The sequence below is a fragment of the Uranotaenia lowii genome, chromosome 2 (genome assembly GCF_029784155.1).
Source record: "Uranotaenia lowii strain MFRU-FL chromosome 2, ASM2978415v1, whole genome shotgun sequence".
Lineage (NCBI taxonomy): Eukaryota > Metazoa > Arthropoda > Insecta > Diptera > Culicidae > Uranotaenia > Uranotaenia lowii.
The window spans coordinates 180781144-180807036 of NC_073692.1; the positions used below are offsets into that span (position 1 = coordinate 180781144).

Here is a 25893-nt window from a genome sequence, read left to right on the forward strand (position 1 = left end):
CGACACCCATCTTCTTCTGTATGTTTACACTGTTTCCATGGTGTAAAAAACGCCGTGAAGTAGACAAGCAATTCCAATACGCAAATATTCATATTGCTGAGCTAACAAAGGAGGTGGAAATATGCTTGTCGAAAACTAAAACTTTTTGTGTCGAAAACTAAAATTGAATGTCGAAAACTAGATCATCGAGAGGTTTTAGTAAAAGGCTAATAAATACGTTGTTTTGAAACTTTTGATCAATAAAAAGGTAGAGAATGAAGAAACAAATCTGATTCATATAACCAATCACATTTGAAATGAAAAACTTTAGTCAAATAGTTTATTTACATGGTTTTTCTGACAAATCAAGCCAAAACTGTCGAAATCTAGGTATTTCACCCTATTTATTTTATTATCTTATTTTGATCGCCGCTGGGATATATTCTTATCTAAGTTTGTGGCATATCGGCAAATTGAAAATCTAATTAGAGAGCAATTATGATCTATTTATTTTAGAAAATAAGTCCTAGGAGTAGCCAATTTTGTTCATGATGCTTGGTAAATGCTCCTAAAGTTGCCTCCTGAGCTGATACCCGTGAGTTCGAGCCCAAGTGTAAACATCAATCACAGTTGTTCCAGATAGGTTTTTCAATAACTGGTGCGCCAACTGCATCGAGATCGAAACAAAAAAAAAAGGATTTTGAACCTTCATCCAGAAATTTTTATTTTAACTTACTTATCTTAGCAAGCTAAATTTTCTAAACCATAATCATAACGATTTTAAGCATTGGGTGAAAATGTATCAAATATTCAAAAATGAAAGTCAAAAATAAGGTTTACGGTTCAAATAAGGTTTATATACTACTCTTGTAAACTCGATTAAAACTTAAGATTTTGTTAGATCCTTTGATTTTGTAGAATCTGCAATATATGTAAATTTTGTAAATAAAATTGCCAGCTGGATTTTTGCATAAGGAAAAAAAACAAGTTCGAAAATTATCATTCAATATTTTATATTTCATAATTTAAATCCTGTAATTAAAGTTTTCAAAATTAAAATTTAGATTTTTCAAAAACAAATACATTGAAATAAATTCAGATTTTATTTTTTATTTGTGATTTTCACCAGGTTTGTGTTTCTTTTCTGACTTTGATGAATTTACAATTGAAATTTTGAATCAAAAATCAAAGTTATGAAACTGCGATCTCCTTCAATTTGAATCTCTGATGAATTAACATCGATATTTTAATATTGATCATAAAACTTAAATTTGAACTTAATCTGAATACAATCTGAATGTTAGTTCCAAGTCTGAATTTTGCATTCTAAGTCTGAATCTAAATTCCGGATAAGAAATCCTATGAATTTGAAACCAAAAAGCGAAATTTGTATCAGAACCTTTGACCAGTAATCTTTTATTTGAGTTAGAATTTATGGTTTTCAATATGATTTTTTTCAATTATTAATTCGTAATTGAACTTGAAAATTTTTAATAAAATTGTGAATGGCGAAATTTTTACAGATTTTTCAATTCTGGACTCATAAAACATTCTTATGTTTCAACTCTGCACATAAATTTAGGATAAAAATTTCAGATCCAAATCTTAAAAATGTTTTGAATTACAATTTTTTTCTCATATTCCGAAATTCAGAGTTTTGAATATGGAAAATACATCACATTTTAGATTGAAATGCTACACCAATGTTGGAATCAAGATTCTATACCAATAATGATCCAATCTGAAAAGTAAGAACAATAAACTCGATACCATATACTTTTCCGCAAGTATCCGGGCTGGGCAAATCCAGGCAATTTTATTATAAAACCTTACGAAATAAGGGCATATTGTTTCAAGTTTTTCTTAAAAATCCGTCCAATATGCAGGAAAATTTCGGAATTATTCCATTAAAATAAAAAAGAAAAACACGAGGAATACTGTTTTTTTTTCGAAACACATTTGGCAATTCAGAATCATTAGAAGAATCAGGCTCGCAAAAAATCGTTTATGTTTTTTTGATAAAATTTGTTTAAAAAAATGATTTGGACACAAGATTCATAATTCTCAATTGAAATTTTAGTTTGATTTTGCAAATAGAGTGAGAAAATCAGGTCACAATCTGTACAAACCGGTAAGCAGAGTCTAACTTTATTGGGTTTCAATATTTGGGACTCAATTACTATCAACAAGTGAGAAATTTTTTGAAAAACTGTTGTAGTATTGTGGTCCTGGAATGAAATTTCGAGGTTTTAGAGTCAAGATTGTTACGCTATTGCTACTCTTGAATCATTTAAGTAGTTCATCAAAATTGATTAGTAATTTCAAACCCCTCAAACCCCCCCCCCCCCCCCCCCCCCGTTCCTACAGTCATGATCTCAATTCTTTTGACTGAAATACTTTACAAACATAGGTCATATTGTTTATTGTGTCCTGTCAGATACTAAACCTTGAACCAGTTTACACATATAAACTTGCAGGAGCTTTGACAAACGTGGACATTTATACAATTTTTAAAGGCTAAAATGAGCTATTATCAACTTAGCAATGTCAATTTTGGCATGAAATAATTCAACTAGGGTAGGTGTTCCTAATTTGGCATGTGTACCTAATGTAAACATACCGTTCGTTTTTGACTGTTTTGACGTTATTTTTCACTTATCACTATTATAAAAAAAATGATAATGTAACGGATCATGTGAACCTTAATTTTACAAAAAATTAGTTTTCTAACTCACAGGAGATTTCGTAAATTCCGGATTGTTTCAAAGTATGCCCAAATTGAATGGAATTTTTCACTAATTCACTTGCAGTAACGCTTGCATTCCCACCTAAAGTTAAAATATTTGGCGGTGACTCCCCATCCAAAATATTTCTTTTATTTTTTTTATTTGAAATGTTTAATTAATATATACTTTAAGTGTTTTACAATTTCAGTGATGCTAATTCTTTAATTTTAACTTGAAATAATTTTAATTTAAATGGTTCGCAAAACATTCTCATCCAAATCCATGAAAATTTTTTAAAATAATTTCAAGGTCAAGCTTCTATTTCAAATGCTCTTCGCTCTTTTCACCACCTTAGAATTTTCTTCTGATCTTCTATCCGTCTTTCATTTTCAACTCTTTAACCCTCACCGATAAAAAGCCGCAAAAATTCATTTCATAAAAATAATTTTAAACTAGTAACAAAGAAAGTGATTAAAACAAAGAATATTCCATTAAAAAATATCTCCTCATCTTAACATTTGAAAATCGGCTGGCAAAACTTATCAGCAGTCTTGAAGGGTTGAATTATCTGAAATCACAAAAATTATCTGAAATCATATGAATCCATAAATGAATCCATTCTCTTTAGATTTACTGATTGTGAAAATATTGGTGAAATTTTTAATAAACAAGATTCATGATTAAGAAAATCACTTTATATATGAAAAAAATTTATTTTTTTTGTGATAACGCTTATCGTGATGCGATCTAGAGTTGAAACGTTTGTCATTATTTAAGCTTTAGGAAAACTCAGAAAATCAAATAATAATTAAGTCAATATTGTGAATTAAAATTAAGCTTTGGAATGGCTTCTTAGAATCATTTATCAACACGAAAATTTAGACTTGAAAATCAAAGACAAACTAAATAAAAATTGTTTTATTTTTTTATAATGGTTTGACTATAACATTCGGTAGTTTTATTTAAAAAAACTAAGTTAATTTACTTGAAAATTATAAAAAAAAATGTAAACTCAATTTATCCGCCTTGTTGGTAAAAGTCATGTTCTTTTAGTAAGAACATTTCAAATTCATTATTTGAAAATTTGTTTCTTGAGGAACAAATTGATGACATGTGATGAAAATGCATCTAATCTAATTCTACTCGCTCTTTTTCATAACTTATTTATAAAATTCAATTGATGATTAAAGTAAACGAACTTCTCGAAATCTGCAAAACGATTTGATTTTTGCTTCAAAAATATCTCAAATAGAATTAAGTTAATATATTTTCAAAGTTCGTTTTAATTTATACCTATTTTCAAAAGTTGCAAGACACCAAAATTAATCAAAATTTGCTCCTTAATTTTTTGCACCTAAATTAATTGTAAATTTTGTGGCCTTGTGTAATTTATAAAAATTGTTTCAATGTCGAGTTGAGTATTTAGAAGAACAATAAACACAAAATAAAGTTGATATTTAAATTGGTTGGATTCTTTAAGAATGTTTCATATCAGCATTAAATTTATTATGATATAAAAGTTTTTTATTATTATCACAGTGATTTGTTAGAACGTTATGGATAAACTTATTTAGAAACATTTCTTAATAAAATCCAATTTCAAAGACAAGAAACGGTTTTGTTTTAAATTGTAAATCTAAACTGACAATTAAATACTAGTTTCAAATCGTAAATGTCATGTACTGTCGCAGAATGACATGTCTTAGGCCTAGAATGGCACAGGAGCAAATTCCGCCGGAAGCGAGAAAATTTTGCGATTTGTTTAACACTTATTTAAAAACACCATTTTGGATGAAGATTCATTTCTTGAACTAAGTAATTTTACTTGGAAAAAATCTCCATGGGGGGAGTTAAACCCCTAAACCCCCCCCCCCTCGTTCGCACGGCCTTGCCTTCAAGTCTTCTAAGCCAACGATCATGAATCGAATCCCGGTTATTGAATACATGATACAGTTTCTGTGGGTTGGTGGTTTTAGCAATTGTAAGAAGCTCGCCATCATATCCTCGAAAGATGTATATTTAAAGTTAAGTAAAAAAAATCACATTAGAGCCAGAATGCCAACTTTACATGATAAATGACAAAAAGTATAATTTTATCAGTAATATCAATATATGGGAGAATGCGGTCTTCAATTTGCGGAACCAAAAAATAGCTGAACTATTTGATTCGCTAGCTCAGTGAAAATTTAGCGGCAAAATTAAACCGCTACCAAAAAGTTAGCGGACTAAATAGAGCTAAGCGGATTTGCACTTATGTGCAGAACACTGATAATACTTGAAGAATAAAATTTTTCCTGATTTCAAACCAGCATTGAGTACCGTCAACTGGCGCATCATGCAACACTTTTCAACATAAAAAAGCTCCTAAACACTTAATATCCTCAAATATTTTAAGGTTGACGTAGTCAGAAAAATTAATTATTTAGCCAGTTATTCTCAAATTTACAAAAACATGCGATTTTCAGCTTACTAATTAAAAGGGGTAAGTTGCTACAAATTTGGTTTCCAATGAAAAAATCAAATGAATACTTTTGTAAACTTATGGTTTTTGATATTTTTGTGATGCGTAAATCATCGATCGCAGTAATTTTTTGTTTTGTTCGAATAAAATTTTACATTTTTTCCTTAAAAAATCTTTTTAAAGAAAAAGCATAAAGGTGCTGCAAATTCTACTAGCTGAAACCACAAAAAAATAATTTTTGGATGGAGAAAATTTAGAAATTAACAATTGCATTATGCAAAACAATCATTTTGCAACACATAGAAACGAGATAAAAAATGAATGTTTGATTTGCATTGTGATGCATTTTAGCCCAGACTGAATTATAAAAATATTTATTTAAAAAAATGTGGTGATTGTCAAAAGAATATTTTAACACCAACAGTGTTTGTATAGGATAATAAAAGCAAAATAAAGTTTGTGGGTGGTATCACTAAGCCAATCCGTCAAACTGGGTAAAGTTTAACCAAATACTAGTATATCTTGCAAGTCTACGTGGCAAAAGTCCTTGGTTCGAATGCAGGGGCGCAAGAAGAAGTGACTTGAGAAGAAGTGTATTGATAAAAAATCTAAAGGATTAGGGTAACGGACTTATTTTGGACCGGATACATATTTTGGACCACCTTGTAACTTTTTTATTTTTATTTCTCTTTTATTTCTCTCATAAACCATGTTATTCATAAAAATTTTGAACAAATATAGTTAAAGCTACTTCTTATGATTCTATTCACATCTCAAATTTTATTTAAGTAAGCTGTTAACGGAGAGAAAATTGAAAATAACGTTTTGATTTTTCACAGTTGGACCGAATCAGGGCCATTTCAGGAGGACGTGCCATTATTGGAGTCAACTTTCAAGAGGTTTGCTGTATAGCCGTGACGAATATTACAAATACAAACATGTTCACTGCTATGATAAAACACGGGAAAACTATTTTGCAAGCTCGAAAGAGCAAAATAACTGGTTTTAAAAGCAGTTTGACCCATGTCGAAAATAGGTCCTTCTTTATTTCTTAGGGATTTATTTTGGACCACTCAACATAACCTGGGTATTAATCTTGTTCATGAACGTAATAAGACGTTGTACGACGATATTTAAGAATTTTGCACACTATTTCAATCACTCATTATGAATAAAATTTGGAATTTAAGCATGATTTTATTTAATCAACTCGCCAAAGCACAAACTCGCCATTAGACGAGGTTCACTTTAATCACAAAACCAAGCCAATCATAGTTTTAACTTACTTTTTGTGCACTATGCTTTGAATTACGTAAATCTAACAATCTACATCAATGGCAACTGTTTGATAAGCATTTGTTAAAAGCAACAGCTCAAAGAAGCCTCAAAACATGAAACTTGGACTTGCACCAATTTTTTATTAAGTCATTGTTTTTTATGCTTCATGAAAAATTATTGAAAGTTTGGTCTAAAAGTTTCAACCATTTAGGATTACCAATAAAATGAGTGCATTCAGGAATGATCTTCGAGGAAAAAATCTTGGGTAGGTAGAAGAAACGAAAAATAAAACCCGTCTAAAAAAAACGACAAGAAATCGGTAAATATGCAACGAGTTTAGTTTTTGTAACAGTTGAAATATCTCAGTTAATATTAGAACAATTTTATCAAATAATACATTGAATTATAGCTACACCCATAGAAGAGGTAACAGAAATCCAATGCCTTTTTAGCAAATCTCTGTGCCGATAATGCTCTGAAATGTGCACTGTGCCGAAGACGGTATGTTTGAAAAACCGTAACTGGCATAAGGACTCGGCTTCCAACCAAAATTATTCATGACCACTACATTCAAGCGAAACAAGAAAAACATTTTATGGGATTTCGTTCCTATTGGATAATCCATTCCAGAAACAAGAAAATAAAAATAACAACCACAGCGCCGCGGGGAGATTCGAACTCATATCACCATTCTAATCGTCTTACCAGTCCGACATCTTAACCAGTGTACTATTCGAGCTTCATGCAGGACGAGGGATATTTGTCATAGGCTTTCTGTCACCGATCAATCACAAAAAAAACGCACAACGGCGGCTTCCCGGCGTTTGGCCTCCTTTCAAGGTATTCATTTGTCTAGTGATGGAAACGGGAAAGGGAACGGGAGTGAAGGAACGGGAAACCCATTGAATGAGAACTGTGTTTGCTTACTGCCTGCTATTACATACACACGCTACATATACACAGCTGCTAAAGCCGGGCAGCTTGGCCGTTGGTTGTTTGCTGGTGAATTGAAGGAATGTTTTTGTTGTTGCTTTTGCTACATACACACGGACAGCTTAGCCGTGGTTGTTTGTCGGGGGATTGAATTGAAGCAATGTTTTTTTTTGTTGCTTTTACTGCATACACACGCACAGCTTGGCCGTGGTTTGCCGGTGCCGTTGGATTGAATTAGAAGGATATTTTTATTGTTGCTTTTGCTACATTCACACGCACAGTGCTCGGTTCGCTGGCTGCCTGTTGTTGGCCGGTATTTATTTCCATCCTTCTTCGTCTTGTGATGCGATAGGGAGGGACGTGCAAACGTTTTTATTTTGTTTCTTTCAGACATACGCAATTGGGTTAACTTGGGAGATTAATGCCAGTGGGAGCAAATCGAATCAGCACCGGTCGCGTTATCTTCTTGTACCAATGATGCTATGTAATTGACTACACGCCATTGGCACAGAGGCTGAATTTTGGGTGTATATATGTTTCAAAACTTGGAAAAAGGTGGTTGAAATGTGTAAATTTTACAAGCGATAAAGTACTAAAAATCTAGTTTTTCAGCCCCTGTGATTATGTAATTTAAAAAAAAAAAGCTGTTGGAAAATTACTCCAAAGATAAATTTTATCCCAGAACAAAGTTAGTATCAAACTTAAAACTGAATTATTGTGAAAAAAATCAGGCTTTTAGATGGCTAAAAAGAACGCATAAATCTCGCACATTTTTATCTTTTTGAATCTATCTGTGTACATAACTGAAGCCAAACCAAATCCACTAAGGCTTTCGAAGTCAAAATTAGTCAATTGATGTCACGAAGTTCACGATGTCAGATTTTCTCAACTTATCATTGGGTCGCCTGAAGGAGATTTGCGTTCTGAAAATTGAGCCTAAAGATTAGCCAACTGGCCAGTATTGAACACTGAAAATTGTAACATATTCTTTTTTATTCCAGAAAATAGCATAGCCACTTCCCAAAGCGGTCCAAAATAGGTCCGTAACCCTATTTTACGACTGATAGAGAACATCATACTGAACTTAGCGATTAGTGTGAATCTACTGGAGTCTATTTGGATAAAATGACAATCCAGTTAAGAGACGAGCCTTCCAAGACTGTAACATACCAAGGTTGCCGAAAAATAATTCTGTGTTTTGACAAATAAAAATCTGTGAATCATTGACAAGTAAAAATCTGCTATTTGACATCCAAATTTGGTGACGGTTTTCTGTGTGCTGTTTTCATGAATTTTATAGAAAAGTCAAGTCAAATATTCACAAATAGAATTGTGTTTTAATTATTTAATTGAAAAAAAAAAACATAACAAATGCAATAATATTTCATGATTTAGATTAAAAATATGAGGTTAATAGTGATATCAAAATTCAAATTTAAAAAAGTTTGTACAAAATGCAGAAATTCTGTGAATTCTGTGAACATTTTCAATATTCAGTGATCCGGACACAGGATCTGTGACGAAAATATATGAATTTTTTTGTGAAATTATAGATTATTCTGTGATTTCTGCATCCTTGGATAGAACAGCAATTTGAATGAAAAATTTAAATTTTATATTTCAAGTTCTCAAATTTCAATAATTAAAATACTAACTAAGAGAGTCGAAACCAGATACAAGAAAGACTGGATAAACAAACCTGATAGCATTGCATTTAAATTAATTGTTTATTGTTTATTGTTTATTTAATATAAAATCATCTGACACATGTAGGTGTCTTAATGATCTACTTAATAATTATTTGTACATAACATGATACTATTCCTAAGTTCTTAGTTGATCACTCAAGTCAGATTCAATGCGGCGTCTAAAAGTTGAAATGGATACATTGAAGTCGAAGACATTAAAATAACGTAAAAAGCATAATTTCGCGGAACGGAGAGGGTCATTGCTGCCATATCGCGTGCTTCTTGGTTCCAGAGAAAGCCAATTCCTATTGCGCAGGGTTCTTTCTGGAGCATAAATATTGCAGCGAGAGAGTATCCAGGAGCAGTCAATTTCGTTCCGAAGAATCTTTGCCACGAACATCAATTGACCGATGGAACGACGATCCGACAGCGTATGAAGTCCAAGCAGGGCACATCGATGTGCGTATGGAGGTAAATTTAACGGATTCTCCCAAGGTAGCTCACGAAGAGCATAACGAACGAACCGACGTTGAATTGCTTCAAAACGCGCTGTCCATGCAGCTTCAAACGGCCGCCATATCAGGTTCGCAGATTCCAATATTGAACGCACCAGACAGCAATACAAAGCTCGCAAGCAAATCGGATCAGTGAATTCTTTGCTCAAACGCATAATGAATCCCAGCATACGATTTGCCTTCTCGAGTACCACAGAATAGTGACGCTTAAAAGTCATACGGTTGTCCAATAAAACGCCAAGATCCTTAATCTCGTCAACACGTTGCAACTGTTCGCCCAGAATATTGTAGTGATGGATGAATGGATTTTTCATACGCCCAAATGTTATAATACAGCACTTCGCTACGCTCAAAACAAGTAAATTATTAGCGCACCAGTTCACAACTGTGTCCAAGAATTGTTGCAATTCATAACAATCAGCTTGGTTGTTTATGACTAAAAATATTTTCAGGTCGTCCGCGTATAGGAGAACTCCACATCCAGTGAGCAAAAAATTAATGTCGTTACAGAATAGTGTAAACAATAAAGGACCCAAATTGCTGCCTTGAGGTACCCCAGACTTTGGAGTAAAGTCAGAGGATTCAGCAGAACCATTCTTACAGCCAATCGACGATCCGTTAGGTAGCTTCTGATCCATGCACACAATCGTTCGGAAATGCCAAGTCGATGCAATTTTTTCAGGAGAATATCGTGGTTTACAGAATCAAATGCCGCCGAAATATCGGTATATATCGCGTCGATTTGTTTCCCGCCATCCATGTTGGATATGCAGAAGGATGTGAAAACCATCAGGTTTGAAGTTACCGAACGTTTAGGAAAAAATCCATGCTGATTCTCAGAGATCCAGTTCCGGCAGGCTGAAAACATGACATCGTTGACGATCCTCTCAAATACTTTCGAACAGGCAGCTAGCGATGTGACTCCGCGGTAGTTAAGAACATCTTGCTTGTCACCTTTTTTGTGTACTGGGCTCATAAGCGATTTTTTCCAGATGGTAGGAAATTTTTGCTGTTGGAGAGACTGATTGAAAATGCACGTAAGTGGTTTTACCAACAAAGCGCGACAGTTTTTCAGTACGCATGCCGGTATTCCATCCTGACCAGCTGAAGTGGAGTTCTTTAAATTATTGATAGCTTCTAAAACCATTTCCTCGCTAACAGCAAAAACATCCAGATCCAACACATTGATGGGTAATCGTGTTACAGCGGCGTTTAATTGATCGGCAGTTGGCGATTCCACTGAAAAGACACTGGCGAAATGCGTCGCGAAAAGGCAACATTTATCATCAGGCGACGTGGCAATGCGATTTTTTAATTTGAGGATAGCTGGAAGCCCGGACTCCTTTCGTTTAGAGTTTACAAATTTCCAAAACTTTTTTGGATTTCGACAAAGCTCGCTTTGAGTACGTTCCACATAACGGCGATAGCACAATCGATTATATATTCGGTATTGTTTAGTAGCAGCGTTCAAGTTGATTTTCGCAAATGGGCATCTGGAGTTACAAAACATCCGCAACAATTTCGAACGTGTCTTTTTCAATCGTTTCAGGTGAGCGTTAGTCCAAGGAGGTCGAAGAGGAGGTCGCATCAGGGGTACGGATTGATCGAAAGCGTCATCCAGAATTGCGTTAAATGTATTAACAGCCAAATCTACGTCAAATCAAATATCCAAAATATTGGACCAGTCGACTTCGGATAGAACACGGTTCATAGCATCAAAATCCGCGCGATAAAAGTCACGAGCTGATGCATCTAAATACTCAACAAATGCGATAGGACTCGGGAATGTAATTTCGAACCCTCCTTTGGAGTACTGTAACTGGAATGCAAATCGACTTTGAATTGTTAGTTTAGAACATCATAATTTTCAAAGATATTTGAAATTAAACTAGGTTTTTGATAATATGATGATATTATCTTATTACAGATTTTCGCCTGGTTTCAAAAAATCTGCCTTAAGTAAAATATTCTTAAATTATTATTTAAGAACAAAACATAATGATCGAGTTAAGATTTAAGAAAGCATATTCATTGTTGAAATTGAATTCCATTTTACTTCATAAACCTAATATTTGAAAACAAAAGTAATTACATTAGATGTATTAGAAAGCTAGATCGATGGTTATTTGTTTTCGAAAAACATATTTGAAAAACTGAGGCTGGTTTTTCTAAGTTTAAACCAAATTTCACAAATGGGATTTCAACTGTTAATAAGCTCCTAGAACGTACACATATGTTTTATGATACTTTTTTAGACCTTCCGTGTTCGTCCAAAGTTCGATAAGAAGCACTCGAGGGAAAGTCTTCAAAATTCCTTTTAATCGGCCAAATGGGATCTTCAAAAGTTCAAAACAAATTAAAGCTTAGTTTTTTTTAGAAAAAGGACACTTCCTTTTGCTAACAGCTCGTTTACTCATAATCGGACATTCAAAATTTTGACAGCATTTTGTTGCCTGTAAAATACTATCCGACCTTTTTTTTTCAAAATTTAAAATTAACGCTTTTTTGAGATATTAACGATGCAAGAGAAAAAGGAAAAAAATAATTTTGCACAGTTTCCTTCTAAATCCATCATTATCAAATTGATATCTGACAAAACCCTTAATTATTCAAAGAATAACTATTTGTGAGTGGTGGAAAAGTATGCAAATACTGTCAAAAATGTCCACAAAGTTCAAATCAAACATTGAAGAGAAGCATATGATCGGCAACTCCGGCTAAGGGTCATCAGGGAAGTCAAGTCTCATACCAGCATTTTTAATTTTCAATAAGCGAAAAACTGAGGGTAGATCGCTGAAATTTGCGAAACAAATTTTTTCTCCGATAAGCTGGAAGTGTTGCCTGGTAATGTAGGGCTAGGTGGGGTAATTATGAACAAAATTTCTTCATATGGCACACTTACAGCCACCATATGTTTATTTCTTATCATAAATTCTGAAAAGCTGCCAACAATGAATGTTTCCGTGCTCTTCATCATTCTGTAGAGCAACTTTTTTTTTTGGCCGCAACCCACGTCCTTGAGACGTCTGTTCATAATTACCCCGTCTGTTCATATTTACCCCTCTGTCTAGGGGGTAATTATGAACACGGATTACGAACAGTTGTTATACGTTACATTTACCCATAGTAAGCAGTGTATGGTGATTTTTTACTGAAAAAATAATGTTCATAATTACCCCAAAGCCTGTTCATAATTACCCCGGACTATGTTCATATTTACCCCGAGACTTGTCCAATATGATTTATATGGTGTCAGAAAATCTCAATTCAACACCAAATAATGAAAATAATTAGCAGTGATAAGAAAACGGGTTGTTTCATAAAAACTCAATTCAATTCATGTGTAAAACTTGTAAAATAAACAAATGTAATCAAAAAGAAGATGTAAAGCAACAGACAAAATAACTATTTAGTGTTACTTTTTATTGATTTTTTCTATCTTCTGTTTCGGGAGTTTAATTTCTTTGTTGCATCTTTTATGTTTTAGTTGGTTTCCTTTTTCCGTTTCTTTATGTCTTTGCAGAACATTTTTAATTGATAGGACCTCTCCATACGAGTAAAATTCTAGGCGAGTTAGGATACTCGATACTTTTTACATCCGTTTAAAAGGTTCTGCGCAGCAAACATCAAGTCTTCACCTAGATGTCGTGGGCTAGGCTTTTCAGGTATCATAAAATTGAAACCTATATCTACATAATACAGAAAATTCTAGATTCTTTTAAGATGGTTCACAAAAACACTAATTGAAATCTTCTTGAACCAGTGAACAGTCATTTTTTGCTAGGCTTGTCAGTTATATATGATCGACAGTCAGTTATATATAATCACATCTACGAAATTTCACATTAGTAGCTCTATTCTCTCAAAATAATTAGTTCTGCAGAAGTTTTCCTCACCAAACTGAAAGAGAAAATCTTCAGTCAAAAAATACTCATTTTGCAAAAATGAAAAAAAAAAATATTCGAACAAATTAACATTGAAAAAGTATCAAAGTTTTAAAATAAGACTGCAAGAAAATAGATTTTGGATCTTTGTTATCCAAATGTAACACCCAAAAATTTATTATTTGCTGTAACTCTAATGTTCTGAATAGCAGCATGTTGCCCAAAAATACAGGAAAATTGAACTTTTTGATCTTTGCTTTGTGGACTTATTCACCTATTATATTTATCAAAATTTTTCATACAGTTAACAGTCAACTGACCACAGAGGTTTAAAGTTCATAATAATGTAAAATTTAACACGGTCATGGATAAAAGCTCGAGCAGCAAACCTTTTGCAAACAAATGGTGAATTTTATTTTAAGTCAAATTAAACATTTCTTCAAGTTTAATTTATAACCTTGTTATTTATCAATACAAAAAAAAACTGGTTTGGAAGGACGTAAAACCTGTATTCGGTATTAAGAAACTATTCCTGGGATACACGTTTTCGGTTTTGGTATTACCGGTTAAAACTATGCTTACGCACCACTCACTTAATCTAAGAAAACATTTGACTGCCTTTTTTCAATCAACAAAATGCAAGTTCTTATCACTAATTTTTTAAACAAAATGAGGACTTTTTTAAATGTGGTTACGGATTAAGCTTTTTTCTAATTTCTGTTTTATTCACTTTTTTCACTTTTGAAATTTTATTTCCAGTTTTGATAAAATTGTGTTCAAAAGTTTTTTTCAAAGACTGAAAAGAACTGACATAGCTTTTATTTTTCTTAATCCGGATCTCAATTCAAAAAATCAATTTCTCAATAATTCAAAACTTAACACTTAACACATTGCGGCACAAAAAAATCAAGAGTTTAATACCTTAATGTATTAAAATTTTGTAAGTAACTTGTCCAGTTAAAATAATTTAAATGATTTTTTTCTACAGAAATAGGCGGTAATCGATTCGGAACGCATTCGCGCATTCATGTTACAATAGAAAAAAAAATCTTCAGACACATGTTGATTCATTTGCCTAAAGGAATATTTAGTGAATCAAGTACCTTTATTGTGTTGTACTCAATATTGATTGTAAAATTTAGCACCTGGAGATCGAAGGCGAAATAAAACTGCCCTACGATGGTGATTTTTATTTTTTGAATCTTATGTTCAGTTACACATGGCTTTTCTTTCTTAATCCGAATCTCAATTCAAAAAATCAATTTCTCAAAAATTTAAAACTTCACACTTAACACATTGTGGACCTTATTTAAATATTAAATTTTTTGGGTCCAGTGGATTCTGTGATACAGAATGCCGAGTGTTGATGTTTCCCGGCTAAGATTTTTTCACGATCCTTAATGTGTTAAGATCTTACGGAAGGGGGGAGGGGAGGAGGTTTGTAAAAAAATTCTTACGAGGGGAGGAGGGGGAAAGAGGTCTGAAAATGCTTGGGTAATTAGTAAATGGCCCCCTAAGTTAATGAATAAAACATTTGACCATAAAAAGGCCAAAGAAATGTCAGGAAATGAATAAGAACCTGTGTTCATAATTACCCCATAGGACAAAAACTATGGGGTAAATATGAACACTCATCTGTGAATCAGTGGGAATAAAATTTTTCAATTTTTTTTCAAAATTCAGATAAAGCATCCTAAACTGGATGTTAAACAGGAGATAACAACATTCCAGCTGGATTTCCTGTGATCAGATATTCAAAACATTGAACATTGTCGAAAACGATTTCCGTTTCACGGGGTAATGGTTTTTTAAAACACCTGAAATGATATCATTAGGATTTGAAAACAGATCGGAAACAGCTTATAGCTATCAATTGGATGTTCAACTATCACTTTTGGTACTTTTTGTGTTCATTCATCCCCCACAGCCGCGCGTATGGCACTTGTTCGGAATTACCCCGTGTTCATAATTACCCCACTTGACCCTAATGAGTCATTCAAACCTGATCTCAAACAACAATTTTTTGCTATTTCTACAGCCCGTAAGCTGTACATCCGGTTCCGAGGCTATGGGACAGATGACTTCTGGTGAACGAAAAATTGAAGAAAATACCCTATTTTAAACAAATTCCAGCTTTTGAATTGTATACCATGTCTGCTTGTGGCAAGGTCCCGAGTATATTAAAGTGTGTATTTGCTGATTATTTTGTATTAAATATAATGATTTGCCAAAATTCTGCTCCTATGAAAAAAACAACAATTTTCAAAACAAAAACTATGGTTTTCACTCTTTTTAAAAGCCTTTTAAAAATAATCTTTTTTGTACCCTTCGCAATCTACGATCTATACTAACCGATTATACTTTAAGTCCAATCTCACGATGGTTTTATCTTGTTATTGCCAGATTTTCCAGCAGAAATTCCATTAAAAACGCTCAAAAAGTGGCTCAAAATTAATCAAATTTGTTAATTTTGAAATAGCTGTATCCACAAAATTGCCCTCAGTTTCTTTTAAAAGATCGGTCCAAAAAGTAGCAGAAATTGAATAGAAAGTATTTAGATCAAACGAAAGGTTTTTGAGATACACGCATTCGTAACTGTACCATTTCTAAAAGAACTAAGCTTTAGTTATGTGACTTCTGGTAACTTGGGAATAAATGAATGAATTGGTCATGTATTGAATTAAAAAAAAAATCAACTATCTATTCTGACTTAAAAAAATACACCAATTTTTAATAAATCTGCATTAATTCTGCAGACAAATAAATATGCTTCTGAAAATTATGAACAAATTGTCTGAGCATTATTCAAGCAGATGAAATTTTTTGACTATATAAATTTCTAATGATTAAGGAAAATTTATCATTTCAGTATTTTTGTTCATCATGTTATTTTAAATGATGTTCTTATCAATCACTTTTACAAACCAAGTTGAAAGAATAGAAGAATAGAAGATCAATTTATTTTGCCGATTTACTAAGTTTTGTCAAGAAAACAAAGATACGGCTCTAAAAAACTCTGAAAAATTAAAAAAAAAAGTTTTATCTTTATTAACTCAAATGGTTGCCGACCACTGCGAGGTTGCCAAAATCACAGATAAAGTTATATTTTCACAGAGTTTGAAGAAAATTTTCATCACAGAATCTGTGTCACAGAACACAGAATTTTCAAAGAATCAAATAAATTCACAGATTTTTAAATTTTGTCCGTTTTTGTCTAAATTCTAATTTTTTAATTTAAAAAATATGAATTTCTATTTTTAAATTGGAAAATTATTATAAGATTGTTAATGTTACTGGTTTTTCCGAAGCAAAATTGAAAAAACCACACAATTTGACATGACTTTTCAATGAAATTAATGGGAATAGCATCACAGAAAACCATTACAGATTATTTTTTTTAATAAATCATAAAACACAAAAAAACACATTTTTTTTTCGGCAACCTTGAACAACTGTCTTATACCGATACTTAACCGACTCACGTCTCGGTTCTTGGAAATTCGAGTGGCAACAAAATAACACCATTTTGAGGGATCTACAATGTCAAGTATGAGAAAATATTTAAATGTAGTTTAGTGTCGAAAAGTTTACTTCTTGAAATTGAAAACAATATTGAAAAGAATTACTTTCCGACACTGTTTTTATCGCTTGCAAATGCACTGTCCGACTTGATCTTTAATTTTCAGTCAGGGCGTCTACATACAATCATTTGTTCAGATGTGCTTTTTGTTGTATGGAATTTCTTAGGCAATTCAGTGTTAAAAAATCAACATTTTGAAATTGAAATCAATATCGTAAAAAGCTACTTTTCAGCACTGATTTATTACAAACATATTTATGAAAAATATATAATTTAAAAAACAAAATATTTTTTGGCCCGTTTTTTTTTAAATTACCATTTCTAACCAACTTCGATTAAATTTTCTTTATCATTTCTTTTCTGAACAAATAACAATATGAAATTATGTTCCTTGAGGCTTCGAAAATTATTGATCTCCCATAGTTATCCGGGTCAATATGACCTTAAGCGCAGATTCAAAGCGTCTAAATAATCATTCCAATAATAAAGAGCTGAGATGTTTTAAAGACTAAGTTTGTTCCATGAAAATAATTATGAAATGAACGAATATAAAATAAAAATTAACTTTAGAAATTCGGTTGATTGACATATGAGATACAGCGAAGCAAAGCCAAAGCTGAATTTTTTAAAGTAATTTTTTTATACCCGGAAAATCCGGGATAATTATCTACAAAATGAATTGATACGATCAAAATCGGTCAACATTTGTGGCCAATGGAATAACAGCAATCTATAGGTAAAATTTTCCCAAAACGGATATTTTGAGGGATTAAATGGGCCATTTTCTCGTACCTTAAGCGAAAGTCATGCGCATGTCAAACAGCTGCATCATTACGGAATCTTGGAGCAATATCTTTCTTATTATTGAGTAGAAAAAAAATAAAAATTACTTTTCGATGCGGTTTTATATATGAAAATTTAAGTAAACCCTGCCTAAAGGCAAGGTTGAGCGCTAAACGGCTAGGGCTGGAATAAAATTGAATAAAAAATAATTTTTTTTTCCAAATTCTCAAATTATTCTTCCATACAATCTATAATGCACAAAACCGATAAGTTAAGCTATTTTAAATCGGAAATTCATAAAAATCATGAATATATAAAGCATCAGCTCCCATTTTCTATAGTTTAACTCGTGATCTCTCAATTGTTTAAACTTTTGAAAAATATGAAAATTGTGCAAAGGGGACAAACAAGTGAAATTACGTCATGGTGAAATGTGTTGCACAGTAAAACTTTTTCGACCTGCCATTGTTTTTCATTCACTTGGGTTACTTTTTGAGAATTTGTTCTGGCCCAGGTTTTGAATGTGGATTCTATTTTTGTTTTGATCTGATTGTTTTATTATTTTCGTATTTTGTTTCATTTTTTTTAATTATTCTTCAAATGTAAAACATAAAAACCACAAAAATGTAACAAAACGCAAATTTTCGATATATTTATTTATATTACAAGTTGATAATGTTTCCTTGTTTGTTTGTTTCAATAAATCAAAACAAAATATCGCAATATTCCACCTAGAGCTTGAACTTTCAGGCTCTAATTTACGCAGGAAATAAAAGTCTCCGAAATGCCAGACTGCCGATATGTTGCCAATCGGTTTATTGCGAATAATTTTTAACGCCTGGGCCACCGAAAGTTCAACAAGCACACCACACACCTCCAATCGACTCAAGTGACATTTTTCACTAGACGGACGCCCAACGAGGGGTCCATCATCATTTTGTTCTTGCAACTTGTGCGTTGGCTAACATCATCATGTTGTTGACATTATGGTGTTGCTCTTTCATCGCCGCCTCGTCAAGAAGTTCTCTCTCGCTGGATCGGATCGATCTTTGCTGGGATTTCCTTTCGGCAAATTTGTCCACTCTCAATTGCGCGGTGGAATCTTGAAGATTCGACCAGTAAATCTTCGTGCCACCAGCCAGAAGTAGTTATGCATGGCCAGAAGTCTTGGCGATTTGCACTTTACACAAATGGCATGGATGGAGGCTGGCTTATTTACCTACCTGCTGTTTGGTTAGAAAATTATCACCCCTTTCAACGACTGACAAATCGTTGCCACTCTGGACGAGTTGCTTCTTACTTAGCATTTCGAAAAGGCTACCGACTGCTTGAGCCAAGGTACCAACTTGCTTGGAACGCCATCTTCAGTGCATTCAATAACAGTGTACTGACTGACTGGGTACAGGTTAACCCTTCAATCGGGCACGTACTTCTTAAGTGGCGGTACACGACTGTCTTACTTGCTATGCTAAGAAAGATTAAAAGAGTTTAATTGATGATAATATTTGACGCATCTCTCAACAAGCCGGCAGTCACGAATATGGCAAATGGTATTCTTTCAAGCACTTTAGGATATGTTTTTAAAATAATTTGTTCATTCTTTTAAACATAGTTTTTTTTTATGTTCGAAACTTTTGTTCCCTAATTTTCAGTGACTGGGACAAAAATGCTAATCGCTAATCGCTAGATTATCCTGTATTTTTTTCATATCCGCTAGAGAAAGCTCCGCTTACTTCCTATTTCGGCTGATTCAGCCATCGACGAAAAAGATCATCATCTCCTCACAATATTGCCACAAAATCTTATATTTGATCAGGTGTTTAAAAATATTGAACTGACAAGATACAAACAAGATCTCAAAGTAAACTGGATTCAAAGAAATTTTATAGATTTTAACCTGTTTGTCTTAAGTCCTGGATTTATGCACCACCTTGAACCTTTCGTGAGCGGGCCGAATTTCAGAAATGAGATTGGCTGACGGGCCAAAAAGAAACAAATTGTTCTGAAATATTTGAAGAAAAGGAATAATAAAAGATTTTTAAAATGCTATAAAAATCATTTGCCTGGGTATAGATAAAGCTTTCTTGGTTACCCGATTTTATCCGGGTTTTCACAGGTATTACCAGGTATACAAAATTTGGGAAAAGTCCGGTCCGATTGGTTGCCTGAATTTCATTAAAAATTGTTGAAAACGCGAATTTTTTGAGCAAGTTTTATAAAAATAGTCATGAAAGGTTTTGTGGAAGCCTAAAATACAATTTAAAATCTGTTATTATGTTATTAAGTAAGTATTTACCGAATTTGCACGGATTTTTGGTAGACAATTTGGAAATCAAATGCCCGGATTATGCCAAGTTTTTGAATAAAATGGCCCAGATCTTTCTGGCCTGGATGTGCACTGAAAAAAAATCTGGCAACTTTCGTATAGTTTCATCATTATGAGCCATTTTTGTTACTAGCGTATTTTGATAAATTTTGCTCCATTTTAAAAATAGTAGGAATATTCTGCAATACGAAATGGTTTACCCCTTCCCTTTTCAAGGCAGTTAAAACTTCCTTGGTTTATTCATCCCAAAAATGTCAAATGGTCTGACTGCAATGAATATTAAGTCAATTTCATGGTCTCTAAGTATTAAAAAATAACCGCCCACTTTTCAAAGTTTTCAAGTTAACCGTTCTTCTTAAAATAAAATTATAGGCAAATTAAAAAAAACCGGCAGATTGTAATTGTTGAAATAAAGTAACGTCACATGCTTTTGACATTGAAAAGAATACTTTTTCAACGAACTCTTGTTATATCTTAAACTAGCTGATCCCATACGAACTCCGTTTCGCTTCCAACTTGGAATATGCCATGAATAGTTTGCATGAAAGTCAATGGCCAAGCATTTTCCAGATGCACTTTTGAATTCATTGTAAAGTAATAATTGCAAAAATATTGGACGATCAATTTGTCTGTCGTCTGCTACTAAATTTGAAATCAGGAATCAATTGACCGTGCCAAAAAAAACCCGTGTATAAATTTTGACTCAATCGTTGCATAACAACGCCATTTTTGCCAAAAAGTTAAACCCTTTTCCGAGGCTTCTTATACCATATTTGATATCTGAAATCGATTGCCCTTCCCTCAAAACTCCCGTGTACCAATTTTCAAAGCAATCCATTGCATAATAACGTCAATATAGCAAAAAACAGTGAACAATTAATCTAAATGGACGACCCCTTTCGTCGACCCCTGGCAAAATATTTGACATCTGAAATCGATTGCCTGTCCCTGAAAACTACCGTGTGCAAATTTTCATCCCAATCCGATGTATAATTATGACGATATTGCAAAAATATTGAAAGTTTAACATGGACGACCCCTTTTGCCGGACCCTTACACTGAAATCGGTTGCTCGTCCCTCAAAACTCTCGTGTACCAATTTTCATCTGAATCCGATGTATATTAACGACAATATCGCATCAACAGTGAATAGTTCATATGGACGACCCCTTTGGCCGACCCCTGATTTTAGTTTGGATAAGTGAAAACAGTTGTTCGTCCCTAATAACACCTACGTGGAAATTTTCATCCCAATCCGATGTATAAAAACGTCAATATCACAAAGATACTGAAAATTCAATATGGACGACCCCTTTCGCCGGCCCCTTACACTGGATTCGATACCTTAAATCGATTGCACGTCACTCAAAACTATCGTGTACAAATTTTCATCTGAATACGATGTATAATAACGTCAATATCGCAAAAACAGCGAACAGTTAATATGGACGACCCCTTTGGACGATCCCTTACACATAATTTGACATCTGAAATCGATTTCTCGTCTTTCAAAACACTCATGTGCAAATTTTCAAGACGATCCGACAAAAAATAACGTCAATATCGCGAAAACAATATTTGTCTTCTATGGACGACCCCCTTCAGAAGGGGTCATCCGAAAATCTAAAAACATTTTTCATCCTTCCTGGTCCTAATGAGCATCCATGCCAAATTTCAGCTCTCTAGCTCTCAAGACGGCTGAGTCTATAGAGGACAAACAAACAAACAAACAAACAAACAAACAAACAAACAAACAAACAAACAAACAAACATACAGAAATTGCTTTTTATATATATAGATAATATTGATTTTTCAAAGTATGGAACTCAACCTCAACTCAATCCAACTATTTTTAAATTTTCCAATATTTCGATTTGACAAGTGTATTGGAAAAGCGTTTTATAAACAGGATGAATACGAATTTGATTCTTTGATAATCATTGCACTTTTTGTAAGTTTAAAATTTGTGAAAAATCGTTCTTTTGAGAGATTTGTCAGTACGAATCGGATTGTAGTTGAATTCTTCTACCGAAAAGTAAATTCTCATTAGTTTTTCATTATTGATGTACTTGTACATAAATACAAAGCAAGATGCCAATTAAAATATATTTGGAGTTCCTTTAATTTTCATGAAGCTTAGCAAAAAATAACTGTTGTGAAAAATTTTCACAGCACACTTTCGATATTTTACAATATTTGAAAAAGTTAAATTTGGATGGATGAACGAAGTTGTTGAAATAGAATTCAAGTTACAAATGGTTGAAGTTGATGTAAAATTATTGTTTTAATTACGATATTGATAAGATTCGGTAATTTTTTTCACGAATTTTAAATGATTTTGATACGATCTTACTATCTCTCTGAGGTTATTCAAACTCCTCAATATTAAGACTAGAGTCCGCTTGAATGCTCTTTAAATCAATGATAAGTAGTCACCAAATCCCAAACGGAAAACATTGAAAAATTTGTTATGGGATTCACAGATAATGTGTCACCGTAGAATTGTTATAACTTGAAAACTGAAATTTCAGTGACGGTATACTTTTTGGTAAAATTATATGAGACCCTCAGAGCTAAAGACGTATATGTTAGTGCAAAAATGATTGATTTTGAGTTAATAATGCCAAACGATTCTCGATGATTCAAATTAAATTTGGTGAATTTTTTAGATTTTTATAGTTATATCCTCATACTTGTACGATCGAAAGAAAATTACAACTGTTCGAAAAATAAGTGGAAAATGGCCAAACACAGTAATTTGAAAACATGTTATCTCGAAAGTAGTGTTTAAACACTTTTATCCCGTTGGCCTATATCACTTCAAGGAGACTTTTATATCTCTGTTTTGAATTTTGTTAGTGTAGATTCAGATAAATTTATCCAAATGATATACGCAGACCAAGAAAAATGTCAAATTCTTAGACCATAACTTTTCTAAAAAGAACTTCGCGGGCCACAAAAAGTTGGTCGCGGGCCATGGTTTGGCCACCCATGCATTAGAGCAAGAAAACGTTATTTAAGGAATCCATCGATTACTTGAAAAAAAATCTATTCTATGCTCATTTTTAATAAACTAAATCTACCGTACTCTTGACCAAATTTAAAGATATTAACCATCGATGAAAATATATCAAATTATCAAATGTAATAATAAGAGTTAAAAATTTTGCGGCTCTTGCAAATCCGATCGGATTTAAGTTTCAAATTTGAATTTTGATTTAACTGCAATATTCAAAATTTTAAACAATACACCGACAAAACATGGAATTCTTTGCATATTTTTTACGTCAAGATTCCATGTTTTATTAGCAAATATTTTTCACTTTGATGATTTTTTCCGAGATCAAAATCAGGGTTTGATTGATTGATTGATTGATTTATTTATAGAGGCTTTAAATATTTATCGCCTCTTCAAATAAAATCAAAGTTTTTCATAGGACGAAAAGACTTAAATTATCTGAAAATTGTACATTTGTTTTATTTGTTATAGAGACTTTCAGCCTTTAGCTGGTTTATATCTGCGATCTTTTTTTTCCTTTGAAGGAATTTCAATTTTCCTTATGTTTGTTACATTGTACCTTTCGTTATGCTTCCAAAGGAGCAGGGCCTGATGGACTTCCCCCATGTTTTCTTAAAAACTTGGCGGCCGAATTGACAGAGCCTCTTCTGATTCTTTTTAATATGTCATTAAATTATAGAAAAGTACCCAAATTTTGGAAAAAATCTTTTTTAATTCCGATTTTCAAGTCCTTTATGAATGGAACGACTGTTTTGGTTGATTTTTTTAGGGATTTTTAACGGCTATCAGTCTCGGATTTTTAAGTAAAAACGACTGTTTTTTACTCCAACGTTTCGATCCTTATTGGATCTTCATCAGGGGCGATAAAGTGTCGTTTTCTTGTTAAGTTTGATTCGGCTTATCAGATAAGCCGAATCAAACTTAACAAGAAAACGACACTTTATCGCCCCTGATGAAGATCCAATAAGGATCGAAACGTTGGAGTAAAAAACAGTCGTTTTTACTTAAAAATCCGAGACTGATAGCCGTTAAAAATCCCTAAAAAAAAAAAGATTTTCAAGTCCGGAAAAAAATCAGATGTACGAAATTATAGAGGAATAGCTATTTTGTCTTGCATCCCAAAACTTTTTGAATCAATAATAAATGAAAAAATTTATCAACAAGTAAAAAATATTATAACGAGTAAACAACATGGTTTCTTCAAAGGGCGCTCTACAGCATCAAATCTTCTCGAATTCGTTACATACGTTATCGATTCTATGAGCAAAGGCTTTCATGTTGAGGCTATTTATACCGACTTTAGCAAAGCCTTTGATCGCATTGACATACCCCTTTTAATCTTCAAATTAAAAAAAATTGGCTTTCATCCAAATCTTCTCTCCTGGTTACAATCATATTTAACTGATCGAACACAAATCGTTCGTTTCCAAAACGAATTATCTAAATCTGTAGCTGTGACCTCTGGTGTGCCTCAGGGGTCTCATTTAGGACCTCTCCTTTTCATACTGTTCGTTAACGACATTTCCTTTATTCTAAAACGGATTGAATACCTAATATACGCCGACGATATTAAACTATTTCTGAAAATAAAAACAACCGAAGATGTTGAAACATTTCAAAACGAAATCAATGTTTTCTTTGAATGGTGCAACAAAAGTTTACTTCAATTGAATGTTAAAAAATGCAACTCTATATCATTTAGCAGAAAGCAAAGTTACCCCATCATTGAAACAAAATTAGGCAATCAACCAGTACAAAAATGCAAAATTGTAAGGGATCTTGGCGTCATACTGGATTCAAAACTCACGTTTGTAGAACATCAGAACAATATCATCAATAAAGCAAATTGCATGCTAGGATTTGTAAAACGTTTCAGCAAACACTTTCAAGACCCATACACCATAAAATCACTTTATATATCCTATGTTCGTTCGATACTGGAGTATTGTAGCATCATATGGAATCCTTATTCAAATATTCACGAGCAACGTCTCGAATCAGTTCAAAAACAATTTTTGTTATATGCGCTACGTAAAATAAATTGGACCACTTTTCCTCTGCCATCGTATGAATCTCGTTGTAAGCTTATTGATATAGAACCTCTCAGTAAACGCAGAGAATTTTCCCAAATTGCATTTGTAAATGATGTTGTTACACAAAGAATAGACAGTCCTGAATTACTTTCAAAACTAAATTTTTACGCACCCTCCCGTCCATTAAGAAATAAACATTTGTTCTACATTAAACTTTACGACAAAGACTATGCAAAACATCAACCTATTAATCAAATGATGTACAAATACAATTTACAAAGTGAAATTATAGACGTAGCGATGAACAAAACACAATTAAAAAAGGCATTCAAAAACAACTTCATAGAACAACAAAATAGCTTACATTAGTTTTAAGTAGTTTTAAGTATTGTAGTCTACATAGTTATATTTGTGTTCATTTTGCTTCCTAAGACTCATGAAACTTCCTTTACCCAAATTTTAGGGTGGTAGGATTTAATCCCTAGTTGTCTGGCTTATTAACCAGACACGTTAGCCATTAGGCTAAACCAAGTTGTAAATTGAATGGGTCGATGACGTAGCTCACTTTTGTGGTCAGTTCGCAGGTCCAGGCTTGTAAGTGGTCACCATCGTTTGAATTTTTCCGGAGACAACCACCACACATCGTTCGTGACAATCGTGGAGAGCGCAATCGTTTGATCGGAGAGC

The 25893-nt window shown here is 33.0% G+C and overlaps 1 protein-coding gene across 2 annotated transcripts in view; it reads right to left on the reverse strand.

Moving 5' to 3' along the window:
• Window positions 1-25893, reverse strand: part of LOC129740931 (angiopoietin-2) — a 614877-nt gene that overhangs the window by 268346 nt on the left and 320638 nt on the right. The gene's annotated exons all lie outside the window — the stretch shown is intronic.